Here is a 21,161-nt window from a genome sequence, read left to right as displayed (position 1 = left end):
TCACAGCCTGGTCCTCTCCTACCTTCCCACACTTGAAAGTTTACTCCTCTCTACGAGAAGTCCACGACCCAGTTAGGTTGACTTAACTTTACGGGATTTATTACTCCTTGCACAGGACACTCTGTCTCTTGACTGTGCCTTTTTCACTGGCTGTCCTAAGTACATCTTGTTGATAATGAAGGCATTAACAGTGTATGTATATGTGTGTGTGTGATGAAGACTGGGAAAGTCTCCTTAGAAAAGATGGAATTTGAGCTGAATCTTGAAAGAAACCAAGGACCTAGGAGATGAAGGTGAGGAGGGAGATCATTGCAGACATAGAGGACAGCCAGTGAAAAAGGAGATTGGGGGTATTCCTCCGTGAGGAGTACCTAGAAGGCCAGCATGAATGGTAGAGTTATATGCAAAGGATTAATTGTAGAAAGACTGGAAAGGTAAGAAGAGGCCTGGTTGTGAAAGGTTTTAAAAGCTAAACAGAGGGTTTTATGGTTTGAGGCTGGAGGTAACTCAACTATCACTTCCTCCAATGTGCATTTCTTGATTTATCTGGCTCAAACTCATCTCTCCATTCTGTGCCTTTTGATGCTTATCTTGGCATTTAGTTATGCAATGCTTTGCAATGTTCTGGATTGAATTTGAGAAGCCACAAGGTTTTTAATGATCCCAATCTGTTCCTCAGCACAAATATCCATCTCTCTTCAACACACATATTCCCTCAGTGAAGCTATATTACAACTCTTGGAATACCAAAATCTCCAAAGAATCAAAATAATGCAGAGGTTTGTGAAAAGATGCCGGTTGAGCACACGTAGATTAAGGTTATTTCCAAAGATTACTTTTAATAAATGAGGAAAGCAGGTACAATTTTGCAGTGACATGCATTTACTATGCAACGTTTGCATTTTTTTTTAAACCATGGCCATCTAACTGCTATCTATTCTCTTCATGTAGGCTGTTGTCTTTCCTAAAAGTGAAATATTCTATCTGTCTCACCAGGCTGGTCCTGTATAACCTGAACATAAGTATAACAACTGAACCTGTTGTTTCACTAGTATAGGACAAAACCAGGGAAGGGAATTCCCTCTATCAGTGCAAGTTGGTGCCATCATATATCTTGTATGTAAGTTTTTGTGTTTTTTTGTACTTTATCTTCTTCCTTAGATTGAGGAGGAGGGCAGTGTTTTTGCTTTTATTTGTATCTGTTAGCATAGTGCCTAACACATAGTAAGCACTTAATAGATGCCTGTTGATTGACCGACTGAAAGGATGGGTAGGATTTGCATGTACACAAAGGAAGGAGATGGAACTCCAGGCAGGAGGAAAAGCAAAATTTCAGGAGATAGAAATTAGCATGTTTCTTCCAGAGAATAGGAATGCAGGGTTCCTGTTAGGATTAGAAGATATTTGAAGTTTGCATCTTCTACTTGTTACTTGTGTGACCTAAGGTGATTCCCTTAAACTCCCCCTGCCTCATTTCCTACATCTATAAAATGAGAGGAGTGATCTCTAAGATTCCTTTCAGGTCTAAATCTATTATTTTATCTTTAAATGACATTCAGTATAGGTTTTTATATTCAAACAATGCTTTATTAAAATGTTCAGTGGATAAAAAATCTGATATACTTAAGGATCAACATACACATTCAGCACGCACCACAATGCCACCTCAACTAGCTTCGACTCCTACTTCATTTCCCGTGACTTAAGGGTAAACCATCTTCCTCTCCAATCCCCACCACTCATTCTATGTTCTTTGTATAACTCAACCCTATCTTTCTAATGTCTTATTCCAACTCTGTCCATTCCTTCCACTGTCACCTAGGGAAAATTAACAAAATTACATAACTAATAAACCTCTTTATTGTAGACCTCTTCCTCTACTGTTCCTTTTCTCTTTTGGCAGACACAGAGAACTGCCTCCTTCCTCTTATATCCTTGGCATATTTTTCCCCTCATTCTCCTTGCTACCTTCCCTCATATAGCATGACACACTAGTTCTAAAACAGGAATCAGAATACTTCTCAGTCATCCCCATTGTCATTTCCATATTCTCCCTCTGCTGTCATCATTCAGCAACTTTGCCTATTTTGAAGTTCACTCTATTTAAATTGATCAACCAATCCACAAACCTTGTGACTGTTTTCTACCATAGGTCATATTCCTTTTTTCAAGTAGTTCAACACCCGACTCACAGGTTTCCTCTATACCTTATACTTTTATATTTTCCACCTTATATCTCTTATACTATTCAAACCTCCTAACTTCCCAGTTCCTCAATCCACTTAACCCCTACAACCTACTCCTCAGCTATACATAGGGATAATCACACTATTGATCTTACCATTCCCCAAGATTTTAGAAATTTCTTTATCTGCTCATAACGTGCTATCATTCCATCTCTTCCTATACTTTACTCCTCCTAAACTTTTTCTTTGTCCTCAGTTTGACCTCTGGTCCCTTAATCTCTCAGTACGGTTCCAAGTCATCACTCTTCTGTCTTTCCTAATTCAAAATCTCAGTGTTAGTTTACCAGTTCATTTCTACATAATCTCAGCCAAACTCATGAGATATTCTTTTGATCCTCATTGCCTGGAAGGCAGGAATGCAAAAAGAATAGTAACTTGAAGATAATCAGAAGCATATCTTCCTCTGTTTGTACCTGTTAGTACAGACCTGTTATACCTGCTAGATTTCTGAAGGCAAAAGAGTGATTCACTTTGTATTTGTATTCTCAATGCCTAGGACCGTGTCCAGCATATTTAGTCACTTAATAAATGGTCATTGGTTGGTTGACCTGAATCTTCATTCCATTTCAGACATTTTTATAGATGATCACATCTTAAATCTTATCATAGATAAGAATCATGCATAACAATGCTACTTCTATGGTTCTGTTTTTTTAACTTCTCTTATTCTTTTTTAATTTTTTTGTAATTAATTCGTTTTCAGTTTTTAACAATCACTTTGTAAGTTTTAAATTTTCTTCTCCTCCCTCCCCATTCCCTCCCCAAGATGGCATGCAATCTTATATGGGCTCTACACATACATTCTTATTAAACACACTTTCACCTATTAGTCATGTTGCATGAAAGAATTAAAACGAATGGGAGAAACCATGAGAAAAACAAAACAAAACATAACAAAAGAGAAAATAGTTTCCTTCATTCTGCATTCTGACTCCATAGTTCTTTCTCTGGATTTGGATGATATTTTGCATCATGAGTCCTTTGGAAATGTTTCAGGTCGTTGCTTTGCTGTGAAGGGCTGTTTATCAGATATAGTCCTTGAACACTGTGGCTCTTACTGTGTATAAATGTTCCTCTGGTTCTGCTCATTTCACTCAGCATCTACTTCTGTGATTTTGAATTGAGAAATTCTCTCTCTGATAATAGTTTGCATCTCTCTCACTGCCACCAAGTCCTAAATTTAATGCTTACCTTGCCCTCCAGTATGTGTTCTCCTTCCTATTCTCTAAATCTAGCACCCTTGCTCTGATCTCATTTTCTTCCTTGCACAAGCTTAATTCTATGTATGCCAAATTTAACTATATATTATTCCCTACACTCATATCCTTTGGCTTTTTGTCTAATTGTTTTATACCTTGCCAGTCTTTGAGGAAGAGGTAGGTGTTGTGTTTAACAAGATCAGCCTCTCTGTTTGTGACTTTGATCTCATCTCTTCCTGTCACTTTTAGGTCATTTCCTCTTCTCTCTGTTTTTGTTTTTAAAATTAATATTTTTCAATGAATAAAAATTTATCTTTTTTCCTTCCCAGCTTCCACTGTAATTGAGAAAGGAAGAGAAACACATATGTAGTCAAGCACATCAAATTCCCACACTGACCTGGTCCAGGAAATATATCTTGATATGCATTTTGAGTCCAGTATCTCTCTGTCTGGAGATACATATTTCATTATGAGTCTTCTGGAATTCTGGTTAAGCATTGTGCTGATTTGAGTTCCTAAGTCTTTCCAATTTGTTTGTCTTTACAGTATTGTTATATAAATTATTCTCCTGGTTCTTACTCTGAATCAGTTCATGGTCATCTTTCCAGGTTTTTCCAGAAATCTTCATTTCTTTTTCCCCCCCCAGAGTTAACGTTTTTATTAGCTTATTAAATGAACCAGAACCCTGGTAGGTAAAACAGAGGAAAGTCCTTGCTCTTAAAGTATTTACAATTTTACTTTTGGCTTTTGCTGTAATGAACTCTATTTCCCCTATGTACCCTCTGTAAAAGCAAGCATAGTAGGATCTTTTGCTGTTTTTGTTTTAGTATACTCAAGAAGTATAAAGTCTCTGATGGAATCTTGCCTTTATCAACCAAGAGTCTTTACTAGGAGTAAAGTACAGAAACCAGAGTTTCTTTAACTAGAAATAGTATATGGATTTGTATTGTTAATGTGATAAAAGATCTTCCTCATCCCTTAATGAGCCTGCCCATTAGGGGGAGTTTGATTAGGGAAGATTTGTGGGAAGACCCGCACCTTTTGTTAATGAGGCACTGGTTCTCAAGGGTTGGGATGCCCTCTGGCTCTAAAAAAGGTATAAATACTCTGACGGTGAGGCTTTACTTTGGGGCTTAGTTTTTGGAAGAACCTTTGTGTCCCTGACAAGATTCTGCAAGCCCCTCTGGCTTTGGAAACCTGAATGTTGATGCTTCCCTCTTTAGCAACTATGGTCAGACAGTTGAACCTGTCTGCTGATTTGTGGTACGTGTGTTGCTTATGTCAGACAGTTTAGAAGCGCTGTCTGTTGATTTCCTGAACTATGTGAATGATATATGTGCTTGATTAAAGGAGATTGTTAACCCCTCAAAAGATGCTTTTCCTTTTGGATCTAAGAATTTGTATATCGGGGTGCTTACTATTACACTTTCTTCCTATTTGTTCCCTAAAACAGAACTTCAATATGAGAAAATGTCTAGTGCCCCATATACCAAAGAGGTGGTACATAGCTAGCATGTCTACAAAAACTAGCATTCATAGCACTTTAAGGTTTGCAAAGTGCTAAACATAATGGGGTTCAGACGCTGGGAGCCTCCTTGAGCTCCCCTTGAATCTTCCCACTTAATCTGGCCTTTCTTACACAAATCTAATCTCCCCATTTGTGCAGGCAGTCTCAGGAAGCCCACGGGCTTTTCATTATCATTCCACTCAGGTCTTTGTTGCACCCCCCCCCCCCCCCACCCCTGATCCCATGAAAACCTCATTCCCCAGGCTGCTGACCTCCCATCAAGATCTGTATCCATTCCCTTACTGCCCCTATCAAGATCTCTGGATTGCCCCTGCTTCCCCACCCAAACCCTCCAAGGTCTGCTATTTCCTGATAGCCTCCAGCTGTTTCCAGCCTTTGACCCTCCTTGGATTCCCTCCTAGGATTCCCTCCTGGACTTCTCCTCAAGACCCTTCCTAAACCCCTCCTCCCATCACCCTGGACTACCAGACCCCTCCCCCCCCCCCCCCCAGATTCCTCCTATACTATTTTCTGTATTTAAGTTCTATCTTGCCGCCATGCGGGCGCTCAGATGCAATCCAGCTCAGACTCTGTCTAACTGAGATTCTATCTGGCCCGCTTATGAATACAAGCGTCACAAATGCTTAGGCTCCTTTAGAGGCAACCCAATTTGGCGAATCTTTAATAAACTTTGTTTTCTTTGGCTTTAAGAAGGCTTGAGTCAAATTCATTTGAGCACGACCCAGACTGTTGGAATCTTGGGGTCCCCATCACCCCTCAACCTCTTCAAACTGCTACCTCATTTGATCCTCACAACAACCTTGTGAGGTAGGTACTATTTATTATCATGTTTTAGATGAGAAAACTGAGGCACAGAGAGACTAAATGACTTGCCCAAATTTCTGAGGCAGAATTAGAACTCCAAATCCAGTACTCACTGCATTGTACCACCTAGCAGCTGTTACATGCCAGCATTCTCAGGCAAAGGTGGGAAGGAGTACCATATAGATTTGAAGAGCACATATATGTATGAACTACCTCTCTTTTCCCTTCATCATACCTAAGACCTGGGGCTGTAGATTTGGAGAAAGTGGCCAGCATGATTGTGGACCAGATTGCTGAAAGTTGTTATCTTTAGCAAGGAAACTGGACTTATATGCTATCATTCAGGTCTTATGGTGTGGGAGGGGACCTGAGACAGTTTGTGGCTAAGAAAATACCCCTCAAAGGCTCTGGGGAACAGGCAGATGCTTCTAGTCTAGCTAAGGGAGGGCAGGAAAGGAACCTCAGAAGACCCCTTAGGGGAAACTTTCTTGCCTCTAAACCATATGGCTTCCAGCCCAACTCTCTAGGAGCAGAGGAGGGAAGAGGAAAGATAGAATTTCACCTGTAGACATCATGGAAGAAGCCCCCATGTACATTCACCCCTGTCCTTACCTCATCCTCTCTGAATCACAGGTAGACAGCAAATAAGTCAGCCACAGAATCATTCGCCAGGTTCTCCTCTACCAGCTACAGCAGGAGTGACAGGCCTAGGATCATCTCTGAGCCAGATCACTGCTGGGCTTGGTCAGCTATCTCACCTTCATCTGTAGCATCTTTGACTATTGAATGATGCCAGAGAGAACCATCTACTTCCTCTGACCCTGTGGTCCCCTTCATTTCTTACAGGATGATAGTATTCCATCACAGTTATGTATCATAAGTTGTTCAGCCATTCCCTGAAGGATGGATAGTCCTTCAGTTTCCTATTTTTTGTTTCAAAAAAAAGGGCTACTTACTTTGTTTTGCTAAGAACTATTCTCTTCTTTCCTACTAATTTCCTCTCTCCTCCCCTCCTCCTTTTCCTGCCTTTTCTGTTGAATGAAATGTATTTCGTACCCAATTCTGTATATATATTTTCTTTCCTCCTTTGACCAATTCAGATGAAAATGAGGATTAAGCATTACCTGATCCCTTTTATTTCATTCTTCTCAAGACTCCTTTTTCCACTCCTTCCTCCTTGTTTGTATCAACATCTTCTTGTGTATCCCAATTGTGTGAGAGAATTTTCTCTATTTTTCCTGTCCCCCCATTGTATTTTTTTAATTCCCTTTTCATCCTTTTATGATCATCAATATATAACAAAACCACTCCCTGTCTCTCTATTAGACTCCATCCATGACCCCTGATTTTGAGGGGGAAACTCATCTCTCAATATTAGAATGTAAATAGTTTTTCCTTGTTTACTCCCTTATGATTGTTTACCTTTTTATGTTTCTCTTGACTCCTGTGTTTGCACTTCAGAGTCTCTATGCAGCTTTGGATTTTTCATCAGGAATGCTTAGAAGACCTTATTTTCTTAAAGGTCCATTTCCTCTATAGAATCATTGTTAATTTTGCTGGCTAAATTAATTTTGGTTGAAAGTGTATATTTTTTGCATTTTGGAATATGATATTCCAAGTTTTATATTTTACTGTGCTAGCTGCTAAGTCTCATGTGATCTTGATTACAGTTCTTTAGTACTTGAATTCCTTTTGGCTGTTTGCAGTATTTTACCATTGACCTGGAAGCCCCGGATTTTGGCTATAATGTTCCTGGGGTGGGGTGTGGTTATTATTTTGAGGTTTCTTTCAGGAGGGGACTGGTGGATTCTTTCTATTCTGCTTTGCCCTATGATTCTAAGAGATCTGAGCAGTTTTCTTTTATGCATTTTTGAAATATGAAGTCTATGCTCTTCTTTTGTCATATAGCTTTTAGGTCATCCAAAGATTCTTAAATTATCTTTCCTTAAGATAACTGATAACTGACTCCAGGTCAATTCTATAAGCTAGCTCACATTTTTTTCAGTCTTTTGACTTTGATTTAATATTTCCTGTTGTCTCATGAAATCATTAGCTTCTATTTGGCTGTCTAATTCTAATTTTCAGGGAATTTGTTGCATGGATAAAGTTGTACCTTTCATGGTAAGCTGTTAATTCCCTTTCCAATTCTTTCTTCTACTTCTTCACTAATTTTTCTTTTGAAGCCCTTGTTTCATTTACAGAAATATTTTAAACTCTTAGAAAATCCTCTAGTTTCTTCTCTTCTAAAAACTCTAGTTGAATCTAGTTCTCAAGCTGTGTTTTTCTTTGAGGCTTTCCTTATAGATATTGTGGTTATTCCCTTCTGAGTTTTTTTTCCTGAGTGTCCCCATAACTATTATTACTTTTTATGATGGGATTCTTTTATTCACTCCTTATTCCAGTCTACTTCCTGACTTTATGGTAGGAAATTTGCAAATTTCTTGAAGGGAGGTCTGTAATGGTAATTTAAATGGGAAGAGCTTTCCCAGTCATGAATAGACCCATGTGACCTGCTTAAGTCACATGGAAGCCTGTGGTGGGAGGAGTTTGCTGAAGGGGAGGAGCAAGAGCAGAGCTGAGAGGAAGTTAGTCTTGAGAACAGTCAGAACTAGGAAGGATGCAGGCAAGTAGGCAGTTGGCTAGCATGAGTGAAAGATCTTGTTTGGGATTTTGTTTAAGGGTTTCTGCTTGTGATTTGTTTAATGAAGCTAGGTTTGTGGGAAGCCTAGCGGGGGAAGGCTTGGGGATGGTGTTGTCATCTGCATTGTTATTGTGTATAGATTATGATGGATTTGGTTTTCTGGTGTCTGAATAAATGTTTTGGTTCTGTCTTCCATGTGGAGAGTCTGTTATATTTCATGATTTAGAATTGTGCTGGGATATTCATGGCTGCCCTAAGCACTGTGAATATCACATTAGTGCTACGATGTCTCACCTTACAATCTCTAGGTTTCTATTACTGCTTTCTTGGGGTTACTGTGCTTTTTCCAGGATATCTGGAACAGCTCAGGCTGGGGACCTGCAAGCTTTTAGCTTTTTGACCTATTCTCAAAATGATCTGATCAAGGATAAAGTTACTGTCCCCACAACTAGAATACTCCATGTGTCCCCAGTGTCTGCTGACTTCTGTCTGTTTCCCTATCCTGACTTGGGCTGAAAAACTGTGTGTTTTTACTTGGATATATCCTCCTGAGTACTCAGTGTGGAGCATTTTCTATATCTTTTTGGAGGTGTTTGTTGTGACTTAGAGCTTGGCTGTATGCACTTCTTGTTACTGCACTATGTTGGCTCAACTTCCTGTTCTCTCTTCTCTCCTCTCCATCTCTCCTTTGTCTTCCTTCTCTTCCTTTCCTCTCCCCTCATCTCTCCCCTTGTAGAATTCCCCAGTTTCCAGTTCCCACACTAGACTTTTCCTGTACCCTTTCTCTTGAAATTATTTGTCATATAGTTTTTATTTACTTATGTATTTCCCCAGGGACATCTCCCCAACTTGAATTCATAGACAAGGTGCTCCAGAAGAAGTCTCTCCAGGTTTCTGGCACTCTGTGGTTCAGCAATTCCTCAAACTATGTGTTTGGTTTTTAATAGTCAGCAAAGGGACACACTTATTTCAACACAAAAGCACTTACCTAGAATAGTAACATAAGAAGAAAGTTTACAATAGAACACTCCTTCAATAATCTCAGGGTGCATTCTCCTGCAAACTCACAAACAGTGAACAAGTACAGAGATCCTGAAGGAGATGTTCACATATAGGGAATGTAGGTGGATAAGTAACTCATACCTTCAATGCTACAAAGTCCCTGGTGCCCTCTCCTGATGCCCCCCTCCTACCCCCTTTATTTGCTTCTCACCAGGGGAGAAATTCACTAGACTGATTACTCTGTGTAGTTTGTTTGGACTACTCTAGCAGTCTCTGCTGACACCATGTTCTGGCTAAGCTGGAATCCTTGGCAAGGGCACTGCTAAGCTCTTCCAGAAAATAAAAACAGAACTTTTGCCCTGTGACAATTGGAAAGTGTCCCCAGTTCTGTTTCTTTTAAGTTTCAGCTCTGGGGCCTGCCCTCTCCTAAGTGGCAGGAAGCCAAGTCTAAGAACTAAGCCATCTCTTCCAGCCTCCAAGGTCAATTGCCCGATTTATATTTTAGCTCTCTGTCTCCCGATTGCCCACATAAATGAATGGTTGGAAAAAATGTACTGGGGCACCCATAATCAAGAAGGATCAAGTTCATTGTCTCTGCCAACCTCATCCAAATTTTCTGACTCTTTCATTTGTGAATTTGGCCACTAAAAGGATAAAAACCTACAAACTGAAAAAGGTTCACTCCGAGTCTGAAAGGTACTTTGTCCTACAACCTTATACTTATGTACCTGTTGTATCTCTTTAGTTGACTATAATCTCCTAGAGAACAGGATTCATTTCGTTTTAGTTTGCCTAATACCTGGCTTAGAACTTCGCACATAAATAATGAATTTATTTACAAATATTTATTTCAGCAGCTTATTCAGACTCTGGATCCAATGGCTTCTTCTCTCCCCCCCACCCCCCCAACTCCCCACAGAGGTAACTTTGGAGTCAGAATTGTGCTAATCAGATATTTACACCTGCTAAGTTTTCTTCATTATAGTACCTAGAATGCTGATGTTATTCTTTGTACATGGTATTGGCAAGGATCAAGGAACTGCAAGCTCTTCGGTCAGAACCGCAGGCAAGGGTCACTGGTCTTGCATGAATCTGGACCTCATTCCTCATTCATCCAAAATGAAATCAGCTCTAAGAACCACATGCATATGCCCTTTCTCTCAACACGGAATGGACTCCAGGGATCCACACTCAGATATTCTTATTTTCCCCCTGCTCCTGTTTCTTTTTTCCTCTTGATAACTTCTCCATACATCACAAACTCATCAAGGGGTTAGATCTCTCACACCAAACTACTCAGTTTCTATTTAAATCTCTAAGAGGCAGGGGGAATGTGGATAGCTGTTTGTCTTTACTTCTTACAGGAGTTTAGAGTACTCAGCTAGTCTGACTGTGGGAGGCAGGAGTGATCTATTTATTACAGTGATGTTTTACAATCTTCAAACTGTGTGCCCTATAAAACTTCATCTTGCCTTTATTGGTTGTAGAATATTCTGGTAACTGTTATATCCCTATGAATCACTGAGTTTAGAGATTCTGAAGTCTGGGAGTGACTTTAGGGCAGGAGTAGAATATGTTCTTATGTTTATTTTTTTAGCTCAAGAAATAGCCAGTTTGATCGTTTTTAAGTGAATGTGGCAGCAAAGTCATTGATTCAATTCAGATATCTAAGCTACAGAAGTACCTAGGATTCTTAAGCTAAATGATAGGCCTGTGTTTGATCCTAAATCAGGTTAAAAAGTACAAAGACAAATTAAGTAGGGTCCTGGTTATGAAGAACCTTGATATCCAATAGGGAAAAAGATGTGTTCTCAAATAACTACAACGCTGTTTAAGAAAGTTCATAAGAAATATTAGAGGGAGCTTCCTTATCTTGATTTCCCTGCATCAGTGAAAATATAGACCCAGATTACTCCTCTCCTATTCCGACTCCCTCCCTTCCTCTCAAGAAACATTATATGTTGTTAGCAGTTCCAAGACTGTCAGATGAGTTAGGAACCTATTAAAATAAACTTGGTAGTGGCAATGAGAGTGGAAAGTGTTACTGATCCCCTCAAAAGGAAGGATCAAATGTGAAATGCATTATTAAAAAAGAGAATAAATAAGGCTTGACTGAAAAGCCTAGAGAGGAGTCAAAGTTCACTTGATCTGAGAGGCCATTAACTCCTGAGGAGTGCTGTTTGGAGTGAGAGGATCTGAGTTTAAATACCGGCCCTGCCATTTATTACCTATGTGACCTTGGACAAGTCACTTAACACCTCTAGGCCATAGATTCTTGGATTGTTAAAACTAGGGGTTGGACTAGATAATTACTAACAGCCCTTTTGGTTCTAGAACTATGGTTGATACTAAGGTTGTCAAAAAATGTGAAGTACTGATAGGGTGGTGGTTTCTGGGGAAGAAGATAACTGGTTATAGGTAAATTGAACTTGAAATAAAGGTGAAGGAAGATATTGAGATGGCAAGCGTAGGGGACTGAAGCTTGGAATAGAGATGAAAGCTGAAGAAATAATTGACTAAGAAGTTATATTGATGCCATGAGCGTAAATACTTCAGAAGGTGAGACATTAGGGTATTCTTGCATGTATGACTAACCATTAAAGAACAGAGAAAAGCAGTCGTCAGAGAAGTAGGAGGACTACCAGGATAACAGTGGCACAAAAGTTGAGGGAGTAGTTTCAAGCAGGAAGGCGTAACCACCAGTGCATATTGCTACAAAAAGTTTAAGGGAAATTAAGATGAAAAAAAGCCGTTGGATCTTAGTTGTCTCATTTTGCAAGTTTATTTTTGCACCACTAGGTGGCAGTCTACTACCTAGATTTCCATACTGAATCCAAAACCTGAAGCCATTTTCAAGGTAGGGGAAAAATCAAATTCACATTTTTTTTTTGAGGTGTGAATCTCAGATACAGTCATTAATTCGTACATATAATACTAGTAATTCAATGGACACTTTTATGAATTTTAAATCCTTTCAAAATATCATTTAAAGAACCCATCATTAAACTCAGTTCTTGGGGAAATGATGATTTTTAAAAACTCTCAGATGGTGATAACATACTAAATAATTTTAAAAAATAACATAGAACAGTAATGTAATAAATGAAATGTTGTTATTCCCTGCTGATTTCTCCATGAATTTGTTCAAAGGAAATCTCAATTATTTGTTCTAGGTCTTCTTTCTACTCAATGTGTTTCCTTCAGCTCCCAGCTAAAATCTGACCCTCTAAAAAAGCACCTCCTGATCCCCTGAATGTCAGTTGTGTAGTAACTCCCTTTGCTCTGTTGATTATTTTCAATTTATCCTGTATATATGTTTGTGCTTTATTAGACTGTGAGCTCCTTTAAAGTAGTTTTTTGGGGTCTTTCTTTGTATATGCAATGCTTAGCAGTGCCTGGCACATAGTAAGGACTCAGTATATTCTTGTTGACGGCGAAATGTTGAAATATCACTTTTCCTTTCAAACCATTAAAAATATATTTTAGTGATATCTTTTGTTTTTATCTCACCTATGTTTCTCACTGTATTGCTCTGTGTCCAGAGAGCATTCCCTTGTAACGAAATATTAAAAAGAAGAAAAAAGTTCAGCAAAACTAACCAACACACTGAAAAATTTCAGTGTTTTATGCAGTGTTGCCCACTCAAGGTCCCCCATCTTTGTGAAGCATCACGGGCTGACCACTGACTATCAGGCATTTCTGTAATGTATCACAGGCCCAATTTAGAACTGGAAGGGACTTCATTGAGTCCAACCCATACCTGAAAAGGAATATCCACTATATATACCCCATCATTGGTCATCCATCTTCTGCTTGAAGACCTGTAATTAGGGGAACACTCTGCTACCTGAGATAGCTCATAACACTTTTAGAAAGGGCTGGGTAGCTCTAATTGTTAGGAAACTTTCCTTGATTTCAAGCCTAAGTGTATCTCTTTGTGACTTCTGCTCACTTCTTGTGCTTCTGTATCCTGGGCCAAATAGAAGTAGTCTGCTCTCCATTCCATGTGATAGCTAATAATAACAGTAGCTAACATTTACGTAGTACCTATAATGTGCCAGGCACTGAGCTAAACACTGTGCAAAAATTATTTCATTTGATTCCTACAATAACCTTGTGAGGTACATTCTATTATTCCCATTTTATAGGAAACTGAGATAAATGGAGGTTAAGTGACTTTTCCAGGATCACACAGCTAGTATTTGAGTCTGCATTTGAATTCAGGTCTTCCTGACTCTAGGTCCAGCACTCTATCCAATGTATTACCTAAATGCCCAAATGTTAGCCCTTCAAATACTTGAAGGTGGCTATTATATTTTTCTAAATTTTCTCTTTTTTAGGCTAACATTTCCATTAACTGATCCTCATATGACATGGATATAAAGTCATTCACATACCTGGTTGTCCTCTGAACTGTTTCAAGTTTATCGATGTCTTTTCTAAACTGGCACCCAGAATTGAAGACAGAACTCCGGATGTGGTCTGACCAAGGCAGAATACAGCAGACCTATTGCTTCCTTATTCCTAGAAGCTCTGCCTCTTTTAATTTAGCCTGAGATGGCATCAACTTTTTTTTTAATGGTTGCTACAATTGTACTGCTAGCATATTGAGCTTGTCTAAAATCCCCAGATCATTTTTATACAAACTGCTAACCATTCCTCTCCCATCCTATGTATGTGAAGGTAATTTTATGAAACCAAGTAGAAGATGTTGAATTCATCTTTATTGAACATTATTAAAATTAAAAAAATCTGAGTTTAACAAATATAAATTAAAATTAGAATTTTCATATTCCAAGTAATATAGACTGTGATGATATCCTTGATATGTATGTAGATAATACTTGTAAAGATTTTATAGAGATGGAAAATTAGGCATATAGATGAATATTTTTTGTGTGCTAACTTTTGTCCTAATGGGTAATTGGCTCTCCAAGACCATTATTTTAGGAAAAGCCAGAGTCATGCTTCATTTCATTCCTGTTTTTCTGGCCATCTCCTTCATTTCCTCTCTAACTTTCTTACATTCCACCCTGTACCTTTTCTTACTCTGCTAATGTATAGTTTATTCCTTCCAGTTCTGATACCATGAACTAAGATCAAACTCATGACATTGTTCATGGATAGGGTCTATCAATCTATTTATCCACAACCCCACTAATATCCCTGTGTCTTTCCAAACCAAAGTGCTTTTCCCTAGCCACTACTTCTGTTTGGGTGTTGTCTCTTTCATTAGAGGGCAGGGACTATCTTTGCAATTTATATTTGCGTCTCCAGAACATATAGTAAGCACTTAATAAATTTTTTCATTTATTCATTCATAATAGACAAGGTTTTTCAAAAATTTATTATCCTCCCTTTGTTCGCATATTTTGAGAATTCGAATCTCAAGACCCTCAGAACTGTGTTGTCTCCAATATAGATCTCTTCCATGTATACTTCGTTTAGCCCAACTGTTAATCATCCAATTTTTGGTTTTTTTGGTTCTGTTTACATACTTTGTTTTGTAGTACATTGGTGACTGTGACATTGGGGTTCAAATTTGGTGTTTATACTGTTACTAATTGAGAAAAAATTATTATAGAAATACAGCTCTTTTCCATTTTTCATTTGTTTGCTATTCTCTTTATAGATTCATTCTTAAATGTCCTCCAGATGTTTTGCAATAATTTGGTCTCTTGCCAAGTTGTCTATAAATCTTTATTTTTGTCTTTGCTTCTCTTTGTATAAAGTCCCTCTGCTCTTAATATTCCAACATCCCTCACTATAAGATTTTACAAGTAGGTTTATATTTGGAAAGTGGGGAGGGCAGTGGAGAGAAGGCTGTCTTCCCTGTCTCATGAGATGAAGAGGTTTTCAAAAGCCACCAATTCTTGGTATTCTGCAAATCAACATTGCTTTAATCTCTACCTTACTTTATTAATTTTGATTCTACCTGTCCTGGTCAACAGCTTGTATCTCTGCTTCTGGTCTCGCTATCAAGCTCTTTCAAGCATTGTTTCCAGTCCCTCTTAGGTAAGGTATGGGCAGACAGCAGCCTTGCTCACAGTGTTATCCTTAATACTTGACCACCCAGTCTCTGAGACTAGCATGCTAGACAAAGGTCACTGAGTGATACCAGTTCAAATCCTGATACACAAAGGAAGGACCCCAAAATGAATTTTGTCAGCATTTGTACAGATTTTGAGAGTGGGACAAATACTGACCAGATTAAGAAGGGGTCCTAGTCATCTGCAAATTTTATATCCTAATGTAGAATCTTGGATTTAATAGTATCAAATTTATTAGTAAATGATGCCAAGCTGACCATGAAACTTTAATACTTCATTGTGATAATACCTAATGATGATTAACCCCATCATTTAAGGAAGGCAAAGAGCATATACTTTTCTGTTTGAGAGGGAGCTTGAAGGTTTGTGCTAGTTTTCACAGTATAAAAGTGAAAATCATGATGGAGAGCAAGAAGATGCCAAATTTGTGCAACAAATTCTTTAAAGGAATAGTATCACTGAGATTTTCCACCAAGACCTGGGCTGTGATGAAGAGGAAGGCAAAATCAATGATCCAGTGATGCTGATCTTCTACAGCTGTTCATAGCAGGACTCCATTTCTGGCTGACCCCCATGTCTATAATGCTTTCCCTCTGTGTCTCTGTTTCCTGACTTTTCAGGCTACCTTCTATACTCAGCTCTAACTCCATCTTCTACCAGAGGCTTTTTCCCATTCCTATCTATTCCCTACTGCCCCAGCCTTCCCTCTGAAATTGCCTCCAATTTACCCTGTACAAATATACCTAATTGTTTTCATGTTGTTTCCTCAACTTGAATGTGAACTCTGAGATTAGGTACTATTCAGTTACCTTTTCCCTTTGACTTCTGGTTCCCTTCTCCCACAGGTGAGTTGCTCTAGGATCCACATTTTAAGAAAGCTCCTCGTCCACCATGCTCCCACACTACCTTTTCAACTCCCTTTTATTTGTTGTTCCTTACATAAAACATTCTTCATGACCCCTGTAATTTTCACTAGCATGTCTGGAATGCCCTCTCTCCTTATCTCTATCTTTTGGCTTCTTTCACATCCCAGCTAAATTCCCACCTTCTACAGAAAGCCTTTTATGATACTTCTTAATTTTAGTGCCTTCCTTTTGTTGTTCAGCTATATTTCATCATGTCCAACTCTTCTTGATCCTATAGACTTTTTTGTCCATTTTTTTTGCAAAGTGGTTTGGCATTTTCTTCTAGTGTGTCCCAATTTTACACATGAGGAACTGAGGCAACTAGGGGTTAAATGACTTGGCTAGGGTTACGTAGCTAGGAAGTGTCTGAGGCTAGATTTCGAGCTTAAATCTTCCTGATTCTTTGCACAGTGCTCTATCCATTGTGCCACCTAGCTGCCCCTTTCCCTCTGTATATTATTTAAAATTTATCATATATAATATGTATATATATATATATATATATATATATACACATATATATCTTGTTTGTACATAATTATTTGCTTGTTATTTCTCCCATAAGATTGGAGCTTCTCCAGTGTAAGAATTGTCTTTTGCCTTTCTTTGTATCCCCAGTGCTCAGAGCAGTATAGAGTAGGTGTTTATTAAATGCTTATTGACTGATGGCTATGTTCCCTCATTAGAATGCAAGTTCTTTGATGGTAGGGACTGGTTTTTTTTTGTTGTTGTTTTGTTTTGTTTTATTTGTATCTATTGCACTTAGCAGCATCTGGCATGCAGTAAGTACTTAATTAGTGCTTATTGTTGACTTTACTGGATGTTTTCTGACCATGATGCTCATTGATTTTCTAACCATGGCTCTCTTGATGACATTTTCTTTCTCTTGACGCTCTCTTTAATTGAAACCTTATGCTGGCTGTATTTGTTATAAGGTATTTAGTAAGGAGTAAAAGGTCTAGCATTTAAGAATGCTTTCTTTTCCTGGCTAGTTTGAACAAAGTGTTTATAAAAATGATCTGTGAGCTTTGGGGACAAAGTAAAATGTGGTTATTTGTCTGGTTGAATTGATGTTTTTGATGCCAAAGGTCCTTGCCACAAATTTGTCATGACCTACATACTTGACCTATATTGTATGTGTTTGATAAATAAAGTTGCGCTAATTAGAAACATGAACAAAAGCAGTTTATCTATATTTTGCTTCCACAATAAATTTCTATTTATGTTTAGATAAATGAGAATCCAAATATGTTGAGGGATCAACTTATTTTTTATTTTGAGAATTTCCACATATTTCTTTGATGCAGATAAGAACACTGCACTATCTCTTCTTTTTTATTTGAGAATTTCCACATATTTCTTTGATGCAGATAAGAACACTGCACTATCTCTTCTTATGGACAGGCTATTTTATGGGGACTGGGGATGAACTTTCTAGGAAACAGAACTGTACTTCTCCCAGCGTGGTTCTACCTGGCTTGTCCGTCCTCTGAACATCTCAACACTCCCCTGACCTGCAAATGATTTTACCCCAGTATTCAAAATTCCTAATTGTATCTCTGGCTTTCATGTAAATAAAACATTCTAGGTCTATTTGAAAACTTCTGAATCCAGATTTAATAAAGTTGGTAAAAGCCTTTTTCAAAGAGTGCAAGTAATAGTCTTGTTTTTAACACCTGCATTCTGCTTTGTTCCATTCTTGTGAATTATACTTTTTAGAAAATGATATTTAGAAGTTAGTAAATTACTAACTTGTCTCATCTATGAAGTCATTGTAGAAGACATCCGTATAGAAACATGGAGGCTCGGGATGAGAAGAAGTAGAATTATTCTTTCAATATTGCATTAAATCAATGATATCTTTGAAATATTTATGCCTTTTTATTAAACAATGATTAAGTGATGGGGCAGTGAGTCAATAAACATTTATGAAGCACCTAGTATGTTTGAGGCACTGTGCTAAAAAACAACAGGTACGCACAGTCTAATGGAGGAGATAGCATGCACACAACTATTCACAACAAACTCTATAAAGGACAGATAATCAGCAGAGGGAGGGAACTAGAAATAAGAGGTGTCAGTAAAGGCTTCCTGTAGAAGGTGGGATTTTAGCTGGGACATAAGGAAGCCAGAGAAGATAGGAAGTAGACCTGAGGAGGGAGAGAATTTCAGGTATGGGGAACAGTCAGTGAAAATACTCAGATTATCTTGTTTAAGGAATAGTAAGGAGGCCAGTGTCAATGGATCAAAGAGTACGGGGGTGGAGTAAGGTATTGTAAAGTATAAAAAGTCTGGAAAGTTAGGAAGGGGCCAGGTTGTGAAGGGCTTTAAAAAGCCAAAAAGAAGATATTTATATTTGGTCCTGGAGCAATAGGGAGTCACTAGAATTTGTTGAGTATATGTGTGTGTGCATTTGAAATAGTCAAAAGATCAATTTGACAAGTGAGTGGAAGATGGCCTGGGTGGGAAGACTCTTGAGTAGGTAGACTTACCAGCAAGCTATTGCAATAAATAATCTAGACTTGAAGTGATGAGGGCCCAGACCAGAGTGGGGGCAGTGTCAGAGGAGAAAAGGGGCATGTTCAAAAGATGTTATAAAGATAGAAATGACAGGATGTGACAGCTGATTGGATAAGAAAAGTGAAAGGGAGTGATGAGATGATGAGGATACCTACATTGTGTGACTGGGAGGATGGTGATACCCTTGACAGTAATAGAGAAGTTAAGAAGAAGGGAGGATTTGGGGAAGATGATAATAAGTTTAGTATTAAACATGTTAAATTTAATATGTCTATGCCATATCTAGTTTGAGATGTAGAATAGGCATTTGGAGATGTGAGAATGGAGGTCAGCAGGGAGGTTAGGCCTGGAGATGAAGATTCAGCAAAGGAGACTGAAAAGGATGTTCAGACAAGTAGGAGGAGAACCAGGAGAGAGCATTTGTTACTGCTCTCTAGAGACCTAGAGAAAAGAGATTTTTCAAGGAGAAGAGGGTGATTGAAAGTGTCAAAGACTGCAGAGATATCAAGAAGAATGATGATTGAGAAAGGGCTACTAGATTTGGCAATTAAGAAATCATTAGAAATTTTAGCCAGAGCTAATCCAGTTGAACAATGAGGTTAGAAGAAAAAAGTATAAAGGGTTAAGAAGAGAGGAAAAGAGTAGAGACAAATATTATAGATGACCTTCTTTAGGAGTTTAGTCACAAAAGGGAGGAGAGATGATAGAGAGAAGGGATGGGTGGATCAAGTGAAAATTTTTTGAGGATGGGGGAGACACGGTCATATTTGTAAACAGTCAATAAACAGGGAGTAATTAAAAATGTGCGAGAGGATAGGGATGACAGAAGATGTAATGAGATGCTTTTGTATGTAGAGGTGTTTGCCTTGGCAAGAAGAAGGACCTCCTCTTCATATGAAACAGAGTTCAAGGAGGAAATGGTGGCAGAAATCATGTGAGTGATGTGAAATAAAGAGGAGGGAAGAACAGGGAGGTCTCAGTTAATGGCCTTAATATTTTGGTGATATATAAAGCAAGGTGGGGCAGCTTGGTGGCGCAATAGATCTCCGAGTTTCAGGCCTAGAATCAGAAAGACTCATCTTTCTGAGTTCAAATCTGATTGCAGTCACTTACCAGCTGTGCAACCCTGGGTAAGTCACTTCTCCCTGTTTGCCTCAGTTTTCTCATCTATAAAATGAGCTGGAGAAGAAAGTGGTAAACCACTCAAGTATCTTTGTGAAGAAAACCCTAAATGGAGTCATGAAAAGTTGGACATTACTGAAAAACAACTGAATGAATGAAGCAAAATTCTCAACTGAGAGGGTATGGCTAAGGGTTAAGAAGGGTTAAGGTTTTTCACCTTGAGGGTGGAAAAGGTTTGAGAAAGCTGCTTTCATGAGAAGGATAGTAAATTGGTTGCGGAGTATAATGTTAATGGAATAGGAAGATCTTCCCTGTCCATTAATAGGCCTATGTGTTTGCTTTGAGCTCTGGCTCAGCTCACAGCTGTGATACAGCCTGAGTCATATGGAGTCCATTGTGGGAGGAGTTTACCCAACAGAATTTTAACTGAAATAGAAGGCTGGGGAGAGAGAAGTGAGTGTGAGCCCATGGAGGGAGGAATTTTTGCTGGTGGAGCTTGTTTTGTGGGGAGATCTAAAAGAAAGAATGCTTAAGGTGATGGTTCTCTCTGGATTGGTGATAAGTACCTTACTAAATCTTACCTTCTGGTATTCTAATAGTGATGTTCTACCTACATATTTTGGTTTTGCCTTTGAGGAAGAGAGTTTATTACATTTTGCAAATCTACTCTGGAAATATGTATGCATATTCATAGCAGCTGCTACAGGTATTGCACTGGCATTACAGGGAGGTGTAAATGGATTGCTCTACTGTATCAAGGACCCAGTTAAGATTATGTAGCATGAACTTATAGTGGACCTTGTTTTTGTGGTTTTGTGATTTTTTTTCCAGCTTTGTTTAGCAGCAAGTAAATATAAAAGAAAGCAGTGAAGGGTTGGTGGAGTAATCTAAGACTAGGGTTTTGACAGACAAGAGCTTTATTAGGATAAAGAGATAAGAGACTTGAGAGAAGAAGACATTGTACAACTGAGCTGGTTGACCAAGGGGAAAAGAAGAGAAGAGGGTATAGCCAGTGTAGGGGTGATGGCCTCAGAAAGAATTGAGAGGTGTTGGAAGTCATGGTGAGGCTGAAGAACAGGGATTGTAGTTGTAAGCAGAAATGGGATGACAATAGATTATGAATGGATAAAGAAATTTCAGAGTT

This window comes from Notamacropus eugenii, chromosome 1 (assembly GCF_028372415.1).
Source record: "Notamacropus eugenii isolate mMacEug1 chromosome 1, mMacEug1.pri_v2, whole genome shotgun sequence".
NCBI lineage: Eukaryota > Metazoa > Chordata > Mammalia > Diprotodontia > Macropodidae > Notamacropus > Notamacropus eugenii.
Note: the sequence above shows the minus strand (reverse complement) of the source record.